The 17,780-nt window shown below is 36.4% G+C and overlaps 1 long non-coding RNA gene and 3 other non-coding genes across 5 annotated transcripts; 1 reads left to right on the plus strand and 3 right to left on the minus strand.

Annotated features, from left to right (window-relative positions):
- Positions 1-6,281: 6,281 nt before the first annotated feature.
- On the plus strand, positions 6,282-6,353 carry TRNAP-UGG (transfer RNA proline (anticodon UGG)). The gene has a single exon. It is a non-coding gene; the product is annotated as a tRNA-Pro (tRNA).
- A 436-nt stretch (positions 6,354-6,789) lies between these two features.
- LOC131630595 (uncharacterized) lies at positions 6,790-15,548 on the minus strand. 2 transcript variants are annotated; one of them, XR_009292375.1, is made up of 4 exons: positions 12,900-15,548; positions 11,631-12,801; positions 10,507-10,576; positions 6,790-9,596 (listed from the first exon to the last, which is right to left on the minus strand). It is a non-coding gene; the product is annotated as an uncharacterized LOC131630595 (long non-coding RNA). The 2 variants fall into 2 exon arrangements; XR_009292376.1 differs by having other exon boundaries at positions 6,790-11,747; positions 11,835-12,801.
- TRNAP-AGG (transfer RNA proline (anticodon AGG)) lies at positions 10,693-10,764 on the minus strand. The gene has a single exon. It is a non-coding gene; the product is annotated as a tRNA-Pro (tRNA).
- Positions 13,405-13,476, minus strand: TRNAP-UGG (transfer RNA proline (anticodon UGG)). Its single transcript has one exon. It is a non-coding gene; the product is annotated as a tRNA-Pro (tRNA).
- Positions 15,549-17,780: the final 2,232 nt, after the last annotated feature.

Here is a 17,780-nt window from a genome sequence, read left to right on the forward strand (position 1 = left end):
GTTTGGTGCAATAAAAGTCTGCCACAATTAAATGTGACAAGACAAGTGCATGGGACGGTTGAACACTTAACACGAAGCAAGTCGCCACCCCCGGTGGCGACAACTCTTAAAAATCAACGTTGTCGCCACCCCCGTTGGCGACAACTCTTAAAAATTTATGTTGTCGCCACCCCCTTTGGCGACTGCCATAATTGCATAGGTGTGTAAGAGATTCCCTAGCCTACATGCATTAGTCTTGTCACATTTATTTGTTTCAGACTTTGTATTGTATGTATTCTTGCATGCATGCTTGTGTAGGAGGTGGGGACGAGATTCCATTGTGGCATGCATTAGTCTTGTCACATTTATTTGTTTCAGACTTTGTATTGCGTGTATTCTTGCATGCATGCTTGTGTAGGAGGTGGGGACGAGATTCCATTGTGGCATGCATTAGTCTTGTCACATTTATTTGTTTCAGACTTTGTATTGCGTGTATTCTTGCATGCATGCTTGTGTAGGAGGTGGGGACGAGATTCCATTGTGGCATGCATTAGTCTTGTCATGTTTGATTCTTGCATGTATTCTTGCATCTATTAAATTACAAATAAATAAACTATTCTTATTCTTAACGTTACTTAGCACTGAGTTTGAGCAAATTGCAATAAAATTTTGAATTTGAAAGCAGGCACTGAGCTGAGTTATCTTAACTTTTTTTTTTTTGTTTTTTTTAATTGTTTTTTTTAATTGTTTTTATTTTAACATATTTTAAAAATATATATTAAATTAGCTCAGATGGAAAACATGAATTCATGGAAAACATTAATTCATTCATTAATTAAAAGGTACATTGAAAATAACCAACAAAAAAAACTAAAACATCTAAGAAATTACTACGGTTAAAACAATTTCATTGGGTCCATGCATCATTTGAATGCAATCAATGTCGTATTCCACGTTATCCCAGAAACTTATCGTTGCTCCAGTCACAGCATCGACCCTTGTTTTAAGCCTCTTGATGCTTCTTATCTGTTCGCCGGATTCGTACTCCCCCTCTAAAAAAGTCATGAGAGTCCTCTTGAGTTGCTCGACGGAAGAGATATTCCAAAACATAACCGGCATGGGAGGTTTGACGGGTGAGAATATGACATGTCTGTTCCTTCTGCGATACTCCGTTTCAGGTTGGATACGCCATGTTGATCTCCGGGGCGGCGACTCTGTTGTCCGGTGACATCCATCTGGCCTAATGCGAGACATTGTTGTGTTTGTGTAATTGTTTGGTATTTGGAGTTTGTGTTTCTGTGTGTAAACTCAACCCTAGGAGCCCCTAATTTATAATAGTAGTGGGTAGAAAAGGAGTATTGTTGCGTACTGTTTACAAGCACGCCTAACTCTTAAAATACAGACTGAAAGTATGGGTCATGCAGGCAACTCTTAAAAATCAATGTTGTCGCCACCCTCGTTGGCGACAACTCTTAAAAACCAATGTTGTCGCCACCCCCGTTGGCGACAACTCTTAAAAATCAATGTTGTCGCCACCCCCTTTGGCGACAACTCTAGGTGTGTAAGAGATTCCCTAGCCTGCATGCATTAGTCTTGTCACATTTATTTGTTTCAGACTTTCGTGCAGGCAGAATTATTGCATGTATTAGTCTTGTGTAAGAGGTGGAGATGAGATTCCATTGTGGCATGCATTAGTCTTGTCATGTTTGATTCTTGTGCAGAATTATTGCATGTATTCTTGCATGCATTAGTCTTGTGTAAGAGGTGAGGACGAGATTCCATTGTGGCATGCGTTAGTCTTGTCATGTTTGATTCTTGTGCAGAATTATTGCATGTATTCTTGCATGCATTAGTCTTGTATAAGAGGTGGTGCATGTATTATATGAACTACTTCACAGATTTTTTTACAACACAATTCTCCCAAACATTTCTTCTTTCACACATAAACTTCACAAACATTCATCCCAGATATTTCTCACAAACACATATCAAAATTATGGCATCTACCTCGCAATACAAAGTTCGTGTTCATATGAACGGTGAGACTTACCACTGCGACACAAACGGTTTTCTATTTAGAAACACTAAGTCAACACGTTTTGCTCTAAATAGACAAGCGAACTTCTCTTATCTAAAAAGGAAAATTGAATCCAAAATAAGAGAACCAGTCTCTCAAATATTTTACCAACAACCCCTGGTTGAACCTAACAACTCGGTCAAGTTTTATCAATCACAGATAACAACTGACATAGAGGTTCAAAACATGTTCCTTACCCATGAGTATTTTGGTTATGATTATCTGGAACTGTACATAGTGGTCAAACAAATTGTTCCATCACAAAATATTCAGTCACAGGTTATTGATCCTGTTGTTGATGACGAACAACAGCCTGAACATGTCATTGACGAAGAAACGGAAATAGAAGATGTCGTTGATGAGTTGGTGAATCGTGATTCCGAAGATGACGAACAAGTTCCAGTACCGGATCCAGTACCGGATACACATGCATATTCACCTCCAGCACATTTCACAACACTTAATTTGGGAGAGGACGAGGAGTTAAAAGAGGGTGACACGTTTCGTTCGAAGGATGATTGTATGTTGGCTATAAAAAATTGGCACTTAGCAAATTGTGTTGATTTTAAAGCTGATCGCTCAAATCCAGAGAGAGTCACTATTGTGTGCAAAAACCCGGAGTATGGATACATGCTGAAGGCATCATTCAGAAATAAATTTAATGCGTGGGTGATACGTTCGATATCTCAAGGCCACACCTGCGTCACCACTAATATGGCGCAAGATCATCGAAAACTCAGTCATGACATGATATGTCATACCATCATTCCTCTTGTCGAAACTGACCCATCACTGAAGGTGAAGACAATTATTTCTCATTGCGTTTCTGTGTTCAAATACAGACCTTCGTACAGAAAGGCTTGGTTAGCGAAGCAGAAAGCAATTGAAAAAGTCTACGCCAACTGGGAGGAATCATACCAACAACTTCCTCGCTACCTGGCTGCACTGCAATTGTATTCACCTGGGACTGTTACTATATTGGAGACACTACCGGCACAGTCCCAGGACGGAACCCCTCTCGAAGGTAATGGAATCTTCCATAGACTGTTCTGGGCGTTTCGACCATGCATCATCAATTTTGGTTTTTGCAAGCCGATTATTCAAATTGATGGAACCTGGCTGTATGGGAAATACAAGGGAACTTTGCTGATGGCGGTCGCGCAGGATGGAAACAACAACATTTTTCCAATAGCCTTTGCTCTAGTAGAAGGAGAAACAGCTGCTGCTTGGAGTTTCTTTCTGAAGAATCTCCGAGCTAGAGTTGCTCCACAACCTAATCTTTGTTTGATTTCGGACAGGCACGCTTTTATTGACAGCGCATACAACAATCCGGCAAATGGTTGGCACAACCCCCCGTCTAAGCATGTCTACTGTATTAGGCATATAGCACAAAATTTTATGAGAGAGATCAAAGATAAATTTTTGAAGAACCACTTGGTGAACGCGGGGTATGCCTTAAACCAACCTGGATTTCAATACTACCGCCGAGAAATAGCGTTGACAAATCCAGATGCAGGGAGGTGGATTGACAGCATTGACAGAGCGAGATGGACTAGGTCATACGACGATGGGGCTAGGTGGGGCCACATGACTACAAATCTTGTGGAATCAATGAACGGGGTTTTCAAAGGCATACGAAACCTACCTGTAACTGCCTTGGTTAGTGCTACGTATTTTCGGATGGCAACTTTGTTCGCCACAAGAGGTAAGCGGTGGAATTCAGTGTTACAAACAAAACAGGTATACAACGATGTCTGCATGAAATATATACAACAAGAATCTGCCAAGGGTAACACTCATCGAGTGACCGAGTTCGACCGTCATGGCCACACCTTCAGTGTAAAAGAAACAATTGACCACAACCAGGGGCTTCCACGACAAGAGTATCGCGTCAATATCCTAGCTCGTTGGTGCGACTGTGGCCAATTTCAAGCATATCGCATGCCTTGCTCCCATGTCCTTGCAGCATGTTCACATACTCACTTTGATGCATTATCTTTGGTATCAGAAATTTACAAGGTATCAACGTTGCTCAACGTATACGACAATTACTTTCTGGTGGTAGCAATGGAGGCATATTGGCCTGTGTACGAGGGGGAAACAGTTTGGCATAACGATTTAATGCGTCGGAATAAAAGCGGTCGACCAAACAGCAGGCGTATTAGAACCGAGATGGACGCCACTAAAAAAATGCAGAGGAAGTGTAGTATATGTCGTGAGGTAGGACATAATAGGAACAAATGTCCCAATCATGAATCTAGCTCCACAACATAGTATTTAGGTGCAATGATATTTGTAATTTATTTTTTCAATGAAATGGAAAAAAATAATTAAAAAAAATAATAGAAAGTAAATTAACAAAAAAATTATATAAAAAAAATTATGTTGAAAAAATAGTTGAAAAAATAATATAAAAAAATTATGGAGAAAAAATAGTAAATAAAAAATTGGGCTAAAACGTTGTCGCCACCCCCCGGCGACAACGTGTGATTTTTTAAAAAAAAAAAAGACATTTTGGGAATTTTTTTTGAAAAGTAGGTTATTTTTGAAATTTTTTTAATAAAAGTGGATATTCAAAAAAAATTCAGAATATGAGTCTTCATTTTCACTCTTATAATTAAGATGGTGATGGTTTGAGTCTCATTGGTCGAGAGTAATTTTTTGATCTTTCCCAAAAGCAGCATAGTATCTATGTCTCTTTTGGTTTCATTTGAAGATAATGAGAAATTAACAACATATTTTGCTTTACCAACACAGTCCAAAAAACAAAACACGAGCTTACAGTCATACAGTGTCTCTTGTCAACATGCATAGCATAAGTTTCATTTTTAATATCAGGTTTTCATCTTCTATTGCCGTTAATTTCTATGTCTTTTTAAACCTCAATATTCAATTCTACATTTAAATTTTGCTCACCATTAAAAACCCATTTGAATCTAGTAACACGTTTTATTCAAACAATTTGACATTTTGTTGAATATATGCCTTTTCCTTTAATGCCCTTTAACTGTTTGTTGAAATGTTTCTTCCAACTGTTTTTATAGACTTGAAAACTCTGGTCCATTTTGTGGTTACATCTAGGAAGTGGCGTTGTACAGTTACAATTTTTGGTGTAGGGAACCGTAAATACATATGAATTCACTTTCTAAATGTATAGAATGTTGAGTGTCACACATTAGATAGTAGTCTCTGACCTTTTACAAGTTGAGAGCAATGTACTTCCAAAATAAAACTGCTCAAAATAGATTAGAAACTGTTGAAATATAACACATGATTACAGCAAAATGTTTGTAAGTTTCTATTGTCTTCTATGAGTTCAGTTTTTTACCATGGTTTTAAATTGCGGTTGCGGATGCGGTTGCGGATGTTGCGATTGAGGTCATTGCGCTTGTTGCGATGCGCATTGCGGCCGTTGCGGCGTGATTTTTTAAAAGGAAGTGTTTGAAATATTATATTGAAAAACACTTAATGTTATGTTTTTCATTATATAAGAAGTAAATTGAGTTTTAAAATTCTAGTATATTGATTTTTGATGAAAATACTTAAAAATACATGATTAAAATTGTTCGATGGGGTTCCTAATATATCCGGAGGCGAGATTTTAAAATCACACCGCAATTGCGGTCCGATGCGGTTGCGGACCGCAATTTAAAACCATGTTTTTTACTGTAAGGAAAGTAGTGATCTAGTGGCATAAAAAACTTTGAGGTTATTGCAGCTAACAGCTGAGGTTCTTTCCCGTATCAAAATTAGGAGATAGGTTCAAAAAGACAACTTCTTGGCTTTGACAGAAGCCCCAATTTCAGTTAGTATAACAGTAACAAGAAAAATACAGAAAAAAAAATGTGAGCACAATGGTTAAGTCCTAGACATTACCCCTGGCCAAGGAAATGGGAGCATAGATAGAAATCAAAGTGCATTATTAATCTTAGCATTTTTGAGCTTGCTTTGCTTTATCTAAGTGGTTTTTGATGCATTGTTTGATTTGCCTATTGAGTATATCTCACAGTAGATGTTGATAAGATTCTGATTTGAGTATTTTTTTTCTTCAATCTTGATCTGAATACATAATGAGATCCTATTGGATATGGGATATCAGAAATAAATCTTATCATCTACTTGTTTAGTGATGTCATATGGGGAAAATAAGAGCTATGTACTTCAATTTTCCCCCTAAAACAATTGTGCCAACTAAGTTATTTACAATGTTAATCTTTTAATATAAGGGCATTTGGTCTAGTGGTATGATTCTTGCTTTGGGTGCAAGAGGTCCCGAGTTCGATTCTCGGAATGCCCCCTTTTTTTAATCTCTAGAAACGATAATTAATTGTTTCATTCAATACAAATAAACATCAGTTTTATTGCTGTTATAGATGGGAGCTGACAAGCTTGACTTATATGCTGCTGTGTTGTTTAAATAGTAAGTAGGCTTCAGGGGCTGCATGTGAATGCATTGTGATACTTGAATAATAAATTAGTAGCCAGAGTAATGTCCTAACATGACACATTCTTCATTTCCAAAGATAAATAATTTCATTTATAATAGTGTGAAAAAATTGCAGTGCTGTATAACATAAAGTGTTGGACAAAAAAAACCAACATATAATAAACTCAGTGGTAGCAAAACAACACTTGCAAATGTTATTTCAGTGTGTGCATGGATCTTCTAAATTATTAATTTTCCATTTTATCTCTTTGGTCATATTGATAGTTTCAAATAACCTTCAAAGGTTAGTTGAAATCCCTCAATTAGTTTCTCCGCTATCTGAGAAGCAATCATTAAACTTAAGCTCACAGGAGCTAATTGTACACCCTCATTACCATATATTTTCCCTTGTAAATAACCCAGTAACCCCTTAGATCAATGAACTAACTAACTGAAGTTTGAAAGTTAGTTAGAGTATTGGGTTTCTCAGTGATCTATTAACTTTCAAACATAGCCCTATTTTCTAACATTGCTGACTTGAGTGTTTTTTATTCTGCCAAAGAGTTGTGGAATTACTGAAGACAAGACTCCTACAGTATGCTGTCTTTCATTAGTCACTGATAATTCCACGAACTTGTGTTCTATGAAACACCGGCACATGCATGGTGTTGATACTGACATGCCAACACTAGTAGCAATTTGAGAAAATAGAAGTTGTTAAATGTAACCGCACGTGTCAGTGTTGTGTTGGACACCATACAAGTCTTCAATTTGAAGTATTGGTGCAAAATAGCTTGTGGTTGATTTATTTCTTTCAACATTTACTCGATGAAGTTGGAGGATTTAATATGAAAAAAGCAACAGAACCAATATTTTGTGGCGTGTGAGAGAGATACTACCGTGGTATTGCAGCTACTGTGTATGCCATTTAAACCCTCTGCAGCACACACTCATTGCATCACTGTCTGAGAAATTTAGCATATGTCAAAGCCCTGCCTTTAATAATCTTATTTTGTCACAATATTTTCTGCTGTAGTGTTTAAAGAAATGAGTTATAGGAGTGAGAAACTTGAAATCGGATCAGCAATAAAATTATTGCCACAAAAACATAGGAAAATAATGCTTTAGCTTGTTACTTGGTCCTATTTACAATTTATGTGTATTTCCTATTTTGATTTATGAAGGATCCTTCAATTTAACTAAGGCCCCATGAGCAATCTTGCTTCAAGGTGCTATACTCATTGACTGTGAGAACTATTCAAACTGGCTTGGCCTCTTTCCCTCTCTCTGCTGATGTAGCATACTCTTTGGAACTCAAGAATAAAAGAGGGGAAAATGAACAATCTTGTGGCATACTCAATTTTTATGCATTCTGCCATGTTATTTTCCATAAGTAAAATGGATAAAAGAGTGACGCCGTTAGGAACCCAAAATTTGATTCCAAAAAAATAACACTTTTATTAAGAACTAAAATAGAATACGAGAGAATAAGAGTTCTCCCTTCACAAAAGAGAATATTCTCCTATTTATACAAATAGTCATATAACAACTTCAACTAACTAACTTCAATAACAAATCTTAACTGCTCTAATTAACTACTATTCTATACCCTAACAATATACCCCTCCTCGAAACAACTTTTTCCTGATGGTTGACATCTATCATATTCTTTTTGAATGTGTAATACTTGGTAACATGCATTGGCTTCCAGTTTTCCTTCAATATATTCATTAAACTTGAAGTACTGCCCCTCTCTTGCAGCATGCTTCCATTTAGATTATTATCACCTGTATCCCACCAATGTAGTAAGGAATAAGAGCTAACACCCTCTTTCAATATAACAATATCAACCCGAGTCCCATTTCAATGTAACAATATCAACCCGAGTCCCACTGTTGAAAACATACATACCCATTCTCATTTGACGTGCAGGCTTCTTGTAACTTGGTTAACTTGTTAAGTTTTTGGAGTGACTGAACAACCCACCTTGAAGAGGAATAAAGCCACTATTATAGTGTTGTGTTTGGGTGATTCCGCTGTAATGTAGGCCTGGCTCAGTAGGCCCAAATGTTGACTCCCAAAATGAACTTGTGTTGTGTTGCAAACTCATTCTTCTGCTCTTTCCGCATGTTCAAAAGATCCATCCTTGCTCAGAACTTCAATGTAGCCCCTGACCCATGCATGGGTACACTTGAGTTTTGTTGTTGGTGACGTCTTGCTGTCCAAAATCGCAACTGTTTGAATTGTCACACAATCATGTGCCCCTCATTTTGTGTTTCCGCCCCAAGTTTGTGTGACAGAGGCAAGTTTAGAAGTCACACCACTTGCCAAATCAGCTTCAATAGTTACCATTGTCTCTGCGCAGCCACATACAAAACAACCATAAACGGCTTCTGTTGGCAACTTTGCAATCCCACCTTCAACAGAGGTTAATCTTCACACATGAACGCTAATAGTGTAAGCTGACTGCAAGTCGATGATTCTGATTTTGCCGCAAGTTTATCAGTATTTCAGCTTTGGCAGTGGTGGAAGAGCAAGGCTTCAACGGAGATTTCTGCGTGACCAGTTCTTTCTGCTCCCTGTTTCTTATGTTTGATTCCCCGACTTTGGTTAAATTGGGACTCTCGCGACAGGATCTTCATCCATCAACTCCAACGACTTTCTTGCAAGAAGATATACATCCCACAATCTTGACAACTTCTTTACTGGTGCGTGTTATTGAGCTTTGAGTTACTGTGGTCGCTCTACATCATTACCCATTTCTTGTTTCTTCTCTAGTATCTTCACCAATTACTCCACTTCACCTATGCAGTTTTTTCTCTCCTTTTGCATTTCTTGCTTCACAACACGGTTATTATAGCTTGCTCTGAATTTCAAACCAGATTTGAGGAAAATGACACCAAGATTAAATTTAGGTCCTCTTGACACCAAGAACTATACCTACACATGGCTTCTCCCTCCATGCTCATAAAAGCCCAGCGAAATTGATCAAGTTCATGAGTTTCTTGCACCTCAAAAATCTTTTTAGCCCTTGCAAGCCCCCAATGGGATCTTTCCCTGCAAAAGTTGGCAAGTTCACCCTTTGTGATGCCTCCATCTCGAACAACACTGGCACTGCTCGAACGGAAGGTCGGACCAGCTGTTAGGAACTTAATAATTGAACTCCAAAGAAAACACTTGTATTAGCCTATTAGGAATTAGGATATAGTAGGATAGGATCTCTCGTCAAGGGCTTCCCCTTCACAAAAGAGAATACTCTCTCCTCAAGGGGGTTTTGCCATCACAATGGAGTTGCTACTGTATTTACAAATGGTTTTAATATTCAATAATGATCAACTCTACAATGTATTCTTCTATTTCTAAAAATAATCGCATAAAAATCTCAACAAACTAAACAACTAACTAACTTCTACAATAACTCTTAACTGCCCTAACCTAACTACTTTAATTAACCATTATTCTATATCCTAACAGACACATCATCAAATAGCATGTCAAATCTGCATCATAGAGGGAATCAATTGCATCCTTTGATTTCCAACCAAGACGTTACAAATTTTAAACCTGATTCTTTTTTTTCTTCCTGTTTTATTAAATTTCATTAAGATTATCTAAGCAATACCTAACCGAAAAGGTGAAAGTGTTGTATAATCATTTGATTTAAAAAAAAAATCCTTTTTATTTCTTCAGAATGTGCATCCACTGATGTTGTTTTGTTTCACATGTGCAGTGAACTGAAATCCATCAATGAGAGAGAAGTTTCTTGTTTCATGATGTCATATAAAAACTCAACCAGCATTGACTCAGTTATTAATTGGTTTAAAACATTCTAAAGCAAAGAACTGAAGCTCTCGACTTTTGTCCTATGAATCTATTTGAATGATGCATTGTAGACTGATATCAAGGTCATTGATATGCTGGTTTACATCTGAGTCTTGTAAATTATGCTGAGATATACTTTTGATAAGGATTTGAATTAACAATTGGGTTTATTCATAAGAATTTGAATAAAAATTTGTGTTACCTGCCAGTATTATATATAAGTCAAACATGACAGCTTCCAGAGCTTAAAAACCTGATGCTTATTGATTCACCTAATCAATTAATTTGTCAACCTTGTCAGCTTCAAGATCAGCAACAATAAATAAAACACAGTTTTTTGGTATTTAACTAAAATATAGAAAAGTTAAAACTCCTAATCTTCATAAAAGGGGCATTCCGAGAATTGAACTCGGGACCTCTCGCACCCTAAGCGAGAATCATACCACTAGACCAAATGCCCTTATATGAAAAGTTTTGTTAGTAAATGGCTAAATTAGTCAGTTCAGGCAATGAGTTTAGACAAAAATTGAATTTAGACCACTTATTTTTACCACATGTCCTCATTACATTGGTAGCATACACATTTTAATTGTATTGCCACTTTTACATTTCCATTATTATTATACACAAGTTCACTGTGGAAATTAAGAAAAAATGGCTAATCCATCTAAAATTGTCACAATATTATACGACAATCAACTTTTATAAGGTGAAGTTGACTATATGAAACAAAAGTCATCATAATGGTATAGCTTATAACATAAATCATATATATATAGCCAAAATATGGTCCTTTATGCAGTTCTTAATAGTTTTGTTGGTGATTTTTCATGGCATTTCTCCTTTCTATAGCAATTGTGCCACCAAGCATATGATATATTCTCCTTTCTATAGAGTTTATAGATTTCCTCTACAAGTGTTCAATCCACTTAAATCGATGTTTAACCTGTTATCTACAATATGTGCTAGTTTGCTACCCAAACTCTCTCTTTAATGCTATTATTCCTAATCCTATCTCATCTCTAATGCTAGTTTGACTAATCAAGTGCATCAGTGGCGAAGCCAGAAAACTTATATAGCCTAGGCAAAAATTTAAAGAATGCAATAGTCATTAAATAAAATAAAAGAGACAAGCAAATGTCCTTTCTGATTTTTTTTTGCGGTGAATGTTCGAATAACACAACCAAATATACAAAGATCCACTATAATAATCTTGATGTTATTGTGTGATGCATGTCGCATGTAACACTTCTGTACATATGAGAGGTTTCTTTAGTCATCCCACGAAAAATCAGAAAAGTAGAAAGGTAAGGAGGCCCTAATTACCTTCAAAAAATTAGCTGATTCTGAGCACTGTTTACAGGGCCCTTTATATTGTTAAACCACTTTGCTCTGCTCTCCTGTTGTTTCTGCACTACCTCCTTTTCCATGTTAGCTACTTCCCTGCATATCTTCTTTGCCTCAGATAATTAGCTAAGATTAATTTGTCAAGGATTAATATCCAAAAGTATTAATAAACAAAATGTTAACCTCAATAGCATCATCTTTATCTTTTAGGCTTTGATCTTTCTCATTAACAAATTTCCTCAAGGCCATAACCTCTTTTTGCAGGAGTTCGTGTAAAACACATGTAACACTATCCTCTGTATCCATTGTTGAGAATTCATTTGCCTTATCATCTGAATCTTCTTTCTAGTCAACAACTGCTTTTCTTTCCCTGATTAATCAATTTATCAAAATAGAAATATAATTGATAGGAGTTCCACATGATTCATCAATTTATCTCCCTTAAATCATTATTAAGATCATAAATTTATCTAAACAGGAATATAAATGATAAGAGTTCCACAACCTTAAAAAAGAGGTGCGACAGTAATCAATCGCAACCCGATAACAACATCTCGGACCTGCAACCAAGATATTTCAAGACAGAAAAACAATAAAACATGGTTCAGACATTTCACCGAACACTTGGTGTGCATAGCGCGAATCGATAAATTCAACAACAATTCTTCACCGATTCATAAACCACAACCTACAACGAATAACAACACCGACACAACAACAGTTCCGCATCAAAAAATCGAGCTTAAAAATGAAAGAAAAGGAAGAAGATAACTCACGACAATTCAACATCTAAAGCGAAGAACATGGTTAATTCAGTGTCACAACTTCTCTACCGACTGAAATTACCAAAATTTTGACGATCACGAGTGATATTTAAAACCTTTTCTAAAACAGCTAATCAAACCTACAAGGATAAATAACAAATTATGGAGTAAAGGAAACAAAAGAGCATTAGAAAAAAAGTTAAAACTTTTTTCCTTTACTGTTTATACCCCTTTGAAATTTGTTCTTCTTTATAGATAAGCTTGAAGTTGAATCAACATCAACCACAAGTTGTTGTTTCCACTCAAACTGCAAAGTGATTACAATCATGAGAAGTAGAAAAACAAGCAACAATGGTCGAGGTATAATTTCCAATTACTACCAAAACCTGCATATGATTCAAATATGAGAAATTAAGTACCAACGTTTCAAAAACAGAGTGAACTAATAATTTTTTTGGATGAAATTGAACTATTTAGTAAGTACCCATAAAAATTTGAGAGCCCGGGCAACTGCCCTAGCTAGCCGGACGTTGGCGTCGCCTATGAAGTGCATCATCCTCGTGTACCTCAATCCTGCTACAGTACTACACTGAGTATTTTTTTTGTTGGCTTTTTACCTCCAATACTTCATTTCAAACAACAATGCAACTTTTTTACATTATTATTAAACGAAAATATTTGTCATTCTGTTAGGACATAAGTTTCGACTAATACATTATTCATGTATTACACAGTATTCATCTCAAGGCATTCACATGCAGTCCCTGAAGCCTAATTGTTATTTAATCAATACACCAGAAAACAAGTCAAGCTTGTCAGTTTCCATATCTTGCCTAATTGTTATTTAATCAATACACCAGAAAACAAGTCAAGCTTGTCAGTTTCCATATCTTTAACAAATATAAAAGTAAATATGTTGCTTAGTCATATTGAGTTAAACAGTTAACAATCATAACCTTCCAGAGCTTCAAAACAATAGAAAAGAAAAAGGGGCATTCCGAGAATCGAACTCGGGACCTCTCGCACCCAAAGCGAGAATCATACCACTAGACCAAATGCCCTCATATGAAAAGTTTTAGTTTGTAAATAAGTTAGTTGGGACAATTGTTTTAGGGGAAAAAATGAAGTACATACTTCTTATTTTAAACATATGTCATCACTATACAAGTGGAAGACAAGATTTATTTCTAAGATCAACATCCAATAGGATCTCATTATGTATTTTGATCAAGACTGAATAAAAAAACAATGAAATTCCTCAAACATGGGTAATGTCTAGGCTTTAACCATTGCGGTTACCGTATTTTTCATGTTATTGTTATATACACTAAAATCAGAGCTTCTATCAAAGCCAAGAAGTTTCCTTTTCAAACCTTTCCTTTTAATTTTGCTAAAGGAAGGAAACTCATATATTAACTGCAATAACCTCAAAGTTTATCATGCCATTGGTTCTCGTCTTTTCTTAAGGTAAAAAGCTGAATTCATTGAATACAATGGAAACATACAAACATCTTGTTGTGACTATGTGTGACATTTCAACAGGTGGAAGCCCTACTACAACCAGGGAATTATCCTTAGTGGCTTGAAAGAAGAAAATCAGAGAAGACACGAAACTACTTAGGAAAGAAGTGTTAGCAGCAATGATGATGTAAATGGTGCAGATTATTTCAAGAAGGGAATCAAACTCTAATCAAAGAAATACGGCTTACCAGGAAAGATAGGAGTAATGTCACGGGTTCATCCTTCTAGGATAGCTAGATATGAAGGAAACAACCAGGTTCAAGGTCAGAAAAGAAGTGTAGGAAGTAACTCAGATAGAGGCAGCTCAAGTAATGTGCAATGGTAGAATTGGGGGAGCAAGAACACTATCGGGAGCTGAGTTGTAAGGTAAAAGGGAACATGGCCTTTGTTTTAGTCTTTTGGATGTGATGAGAGAAAGGAGGTAAGTGACTCACCAGAGCACATGAAGGCACATAGCTGGAGTACAAGTTTGTATATCTTTCATTGTATATAGTGCTAGATGGATCTTGGGTTCTTGATATTTGTGGAGGAGTAACAATGGAAGGAAAAGGCGAGGGTTTTGGTTGACAATAAGAGCATTTCATAAATTCTTAGATGACAAGCTGGTCCGACAATTAAACTCAACAGTTCAAGAAATCCCCAAGTATTGTGTGGTACTGGGGTTGGACTCAAAACCAGTCAATATGCAGTTGTAAAATTTGTGGGGTTTAGCAGGATTTTTCATGTTTGAACTAGTAAGGACAGAGGTTTTGTTAGAAGTGGAATGATTGGCTGGCTAAGTTGAGGGAGATCAGAGATAATTTCAAAGAATTACATCTGTTGATGGATTGGAGGAACAGCGACATTAATAGTATTGAGAAAACCAACTATAGCTGAATCAGCTGCTTCATTCAAACGGGACAAATTCTCAGTACCTATAATTGAGCTAGAGGGAGCAACACTTTTCTAACAACGACAACAACCAAATGGATCAACTTTGGCCATAATGTTCTATCCAGGACAATGCTTTTATCCAAATTGTTAATCTCAAGATCTTTCTTAATATCTTCTCTTATAGTTTTTCCAAGTCTTCCTGTACCTCTAGCTATTTGACTCCTCTCCAACGGAAGGAGAAACATTAATTGAAGTTTCTTATGGTTATTCAATAATTCTTGTTTTCATTGATTTTCTTTATCTGATCAATTCTGAATCAAATTTAGAAACACTTCACTATTGAAAAATAAATAGTATTGTTAACATTAGGTCAACTACGGAATTAGAATCTATTTTGAGTTGTTTTAATTTTGAAAGTCTTACATTGCTCTAAACTATTAAGACCATATTATGATATTACTATCTCCTGCCATGTGTGACTCTCAACATTCTATACATTTAGAAAGTGAACTCACGTATATTTACAGTGCCCTGTGTCCCAAAAACAGAAAACACACTAGAATATTCAAATCTACACAAACAGTTGGAAGAAACATTTTAACAAACAGTTAAAGAGCATTCGAGATAAAGCCATATATTCAATTGAAGATGTACGTGATTTTGAAGTGAAAAGGTGAAGTTGTGGAAGAAGAAGAATAACCTGATGTAGCGATTGAAAGCTCTCCCTAATATGCATGTATCCGTGTTAACAACAGACACTGTAACCTAGAATTTTATATTACTTTTTTTCTCGTTGTAGTTACTTATACTTTTAATAGCAAAAAAACATCTGTTTTAAAAATAAAAAAAAAAATCTACTTTAGTCCTTAAAAATAACACAAGACATTGAGAAAAATAAACACAACTTTTAATCAATAAAAGAATTATGATAAATTAGTTTCTACTTAAACGGATTATGATGAGCTGGTGATATAAATATGATTGCTTCGATCTCAGTTATGATGATACAGGATAGACCTATATGATTACACTCTAACGTTCAAGTCAGTTCAAGATTTAAGATGAGAATAATGAAAAGTGAAAATCAGATAATGTATTTTGCTTTCGGTGTGATTATACCTTAGGTCAAGTGGAGTAGATTTGGGACGAATTGGGCTTTAGCCATTTGTGCCTTTGACCGACCCAAAACCGTTGCCTCAAAGGCTATTTCAGACACTAAGGTAGTCGGGGAAATCTTAAGTGATTTTTCCGGCCTCTAGGCTGTTGTTTGGTGTGAGATAGAATTGAAACACTTGGAATCAACTAAAGAAGTAGTGGGGAACAAGTGCATTAAATGCAGTTCCATCATTGAAACGTTTTAGAGTCTTTTCCTGAAACGTGTGCTGATGAGACATGTTAGGACATGACATGACTTATAGTGCACTCAAGTTTGTGTGTATTCCCTAAGAGAAATCCAGTCGTTGATCTTGTAACTCCTCTCTAGTTGATATAACTTGTTTATCTTCTGTTGTGAAAAACGATACCAATAACAAAGTATAATAGGGAATTAGAGAGGAGAAGAAGAACACAAGATTGGTTATATCTGCTATTCTTTTACTTTCTCTTAAAACAAGATTACAAGTTTACAAGAATAACAAATAACCTCTCTCACCCCAAATTAGGATTTGCAGCTTAGCAATGATGAGAGACTAGTATGCTATTTATAATAAAACCTAACATACTAACTAATGGGCTTTTTCAGCAAGGCCCATTACACAAGCCAACTTAATAAACAAGCTAACTTAACAAATTAGGGTTTAAACACTAAAACCTAATTTAACATGCTAACAACCCTAGCATCTTCGACACAAGCATGTGAACAACCTTCGACTTCATGCTTAACCCTGTCGAACCAAGAAGCTATCCTTCGGCCATACTAGAGTTCGATCCAATATCTCACAAATCTCCACCTTGGATTTAACTCTACAACATCAAGGAAACAAACTAGCTTTCTTCGTGCAGCTTTATCAACTGCATACAGTGGAAAAACTTGCAACTCGGCAATGTCTTGGTGATCATATCAGCAGCATTGTCTTCAGTCGAAACCTTCAGCACTTGGACTTCTCCATGCTCGATTACTCCTCTGACGAAATGCAGCCTCACATCAATGTGCTTAGTTCGCTCATGATAGGCTGAATTCTTTGACAGGTGTATTGCACTTTGACTATCACATTTAACAGTGATACCTTGACCTTGAAGTTTTAGCTCCTTTGCAAAACCTTCAAGCCACAATGCTTCTTTCACAGCTTCAGTGAGAGCAATATACTCCGCTTCAGTGGTTGATAGAGCAACAACCTTCTGAAGAGTTACTTTCCAACTAATTGTTGTGCCAAACATAGTGAAAACATATCCAGAAATAGACTTTCTAGAATCCATACAACCTGCATAATCAGAGTCGACATATCCTTCGACTGCTGCTTTACTATCTTCACCCAAGGCTCCACCATAAATTAAGACTCTGTTTAGAGATCCATTTATGTACCTTAAAATCCACTTCAATGCTTGCCAGTGAGCCTTTCCAGGATTCGCCATGTACCTGCTTACAAGACTTACTGCGTATGCTATGTCGGGTTTAGTACAGACCATAGCATACATCAAAGAACCGACTATATTAGCATATGGGATGCTATTCATATAGGCTCTTTCGACATCAGTACTGGGACACTGATCAATACTCAGCTTGAATTGAGGGTTTGTTGGAGTCACAACTGGCTTCGAATTCGACATACCAAACTTTTCAAGAATCTTCCGTAGATATGCCTCTTGAGATAAGCATATCTTCGACTTCTTTCTATCTCTCCGAATGTCAATTCCAAGAATCCTGGAAGCAGCTCCCAGATCCTTCATATCGAACTCCTTATTGAGTTCAGCCTTCACCCTCATCACATCTTCAACACTGTTGCTTGCTATGAGAATATCATCCACACAAAGC

This window comes from Vicia villosa, unplaced genomic scaffold, assembly GCF_029867415.1.
Source record: "Vicia villosa cultivar HV-30 ecotype Madison, WI unplaced genomic scaffold, Vvil1.0 ctg.000711F_1_1_1, whole genome shotgun sequence".
Taxonomy (NCBI): domain Eukaryota; kingdom Viridiplantae; phylum Streptophyta; class Magnoliopsida; order Fabales; family Fabaceae; genus Vicia; species Vicia villosa.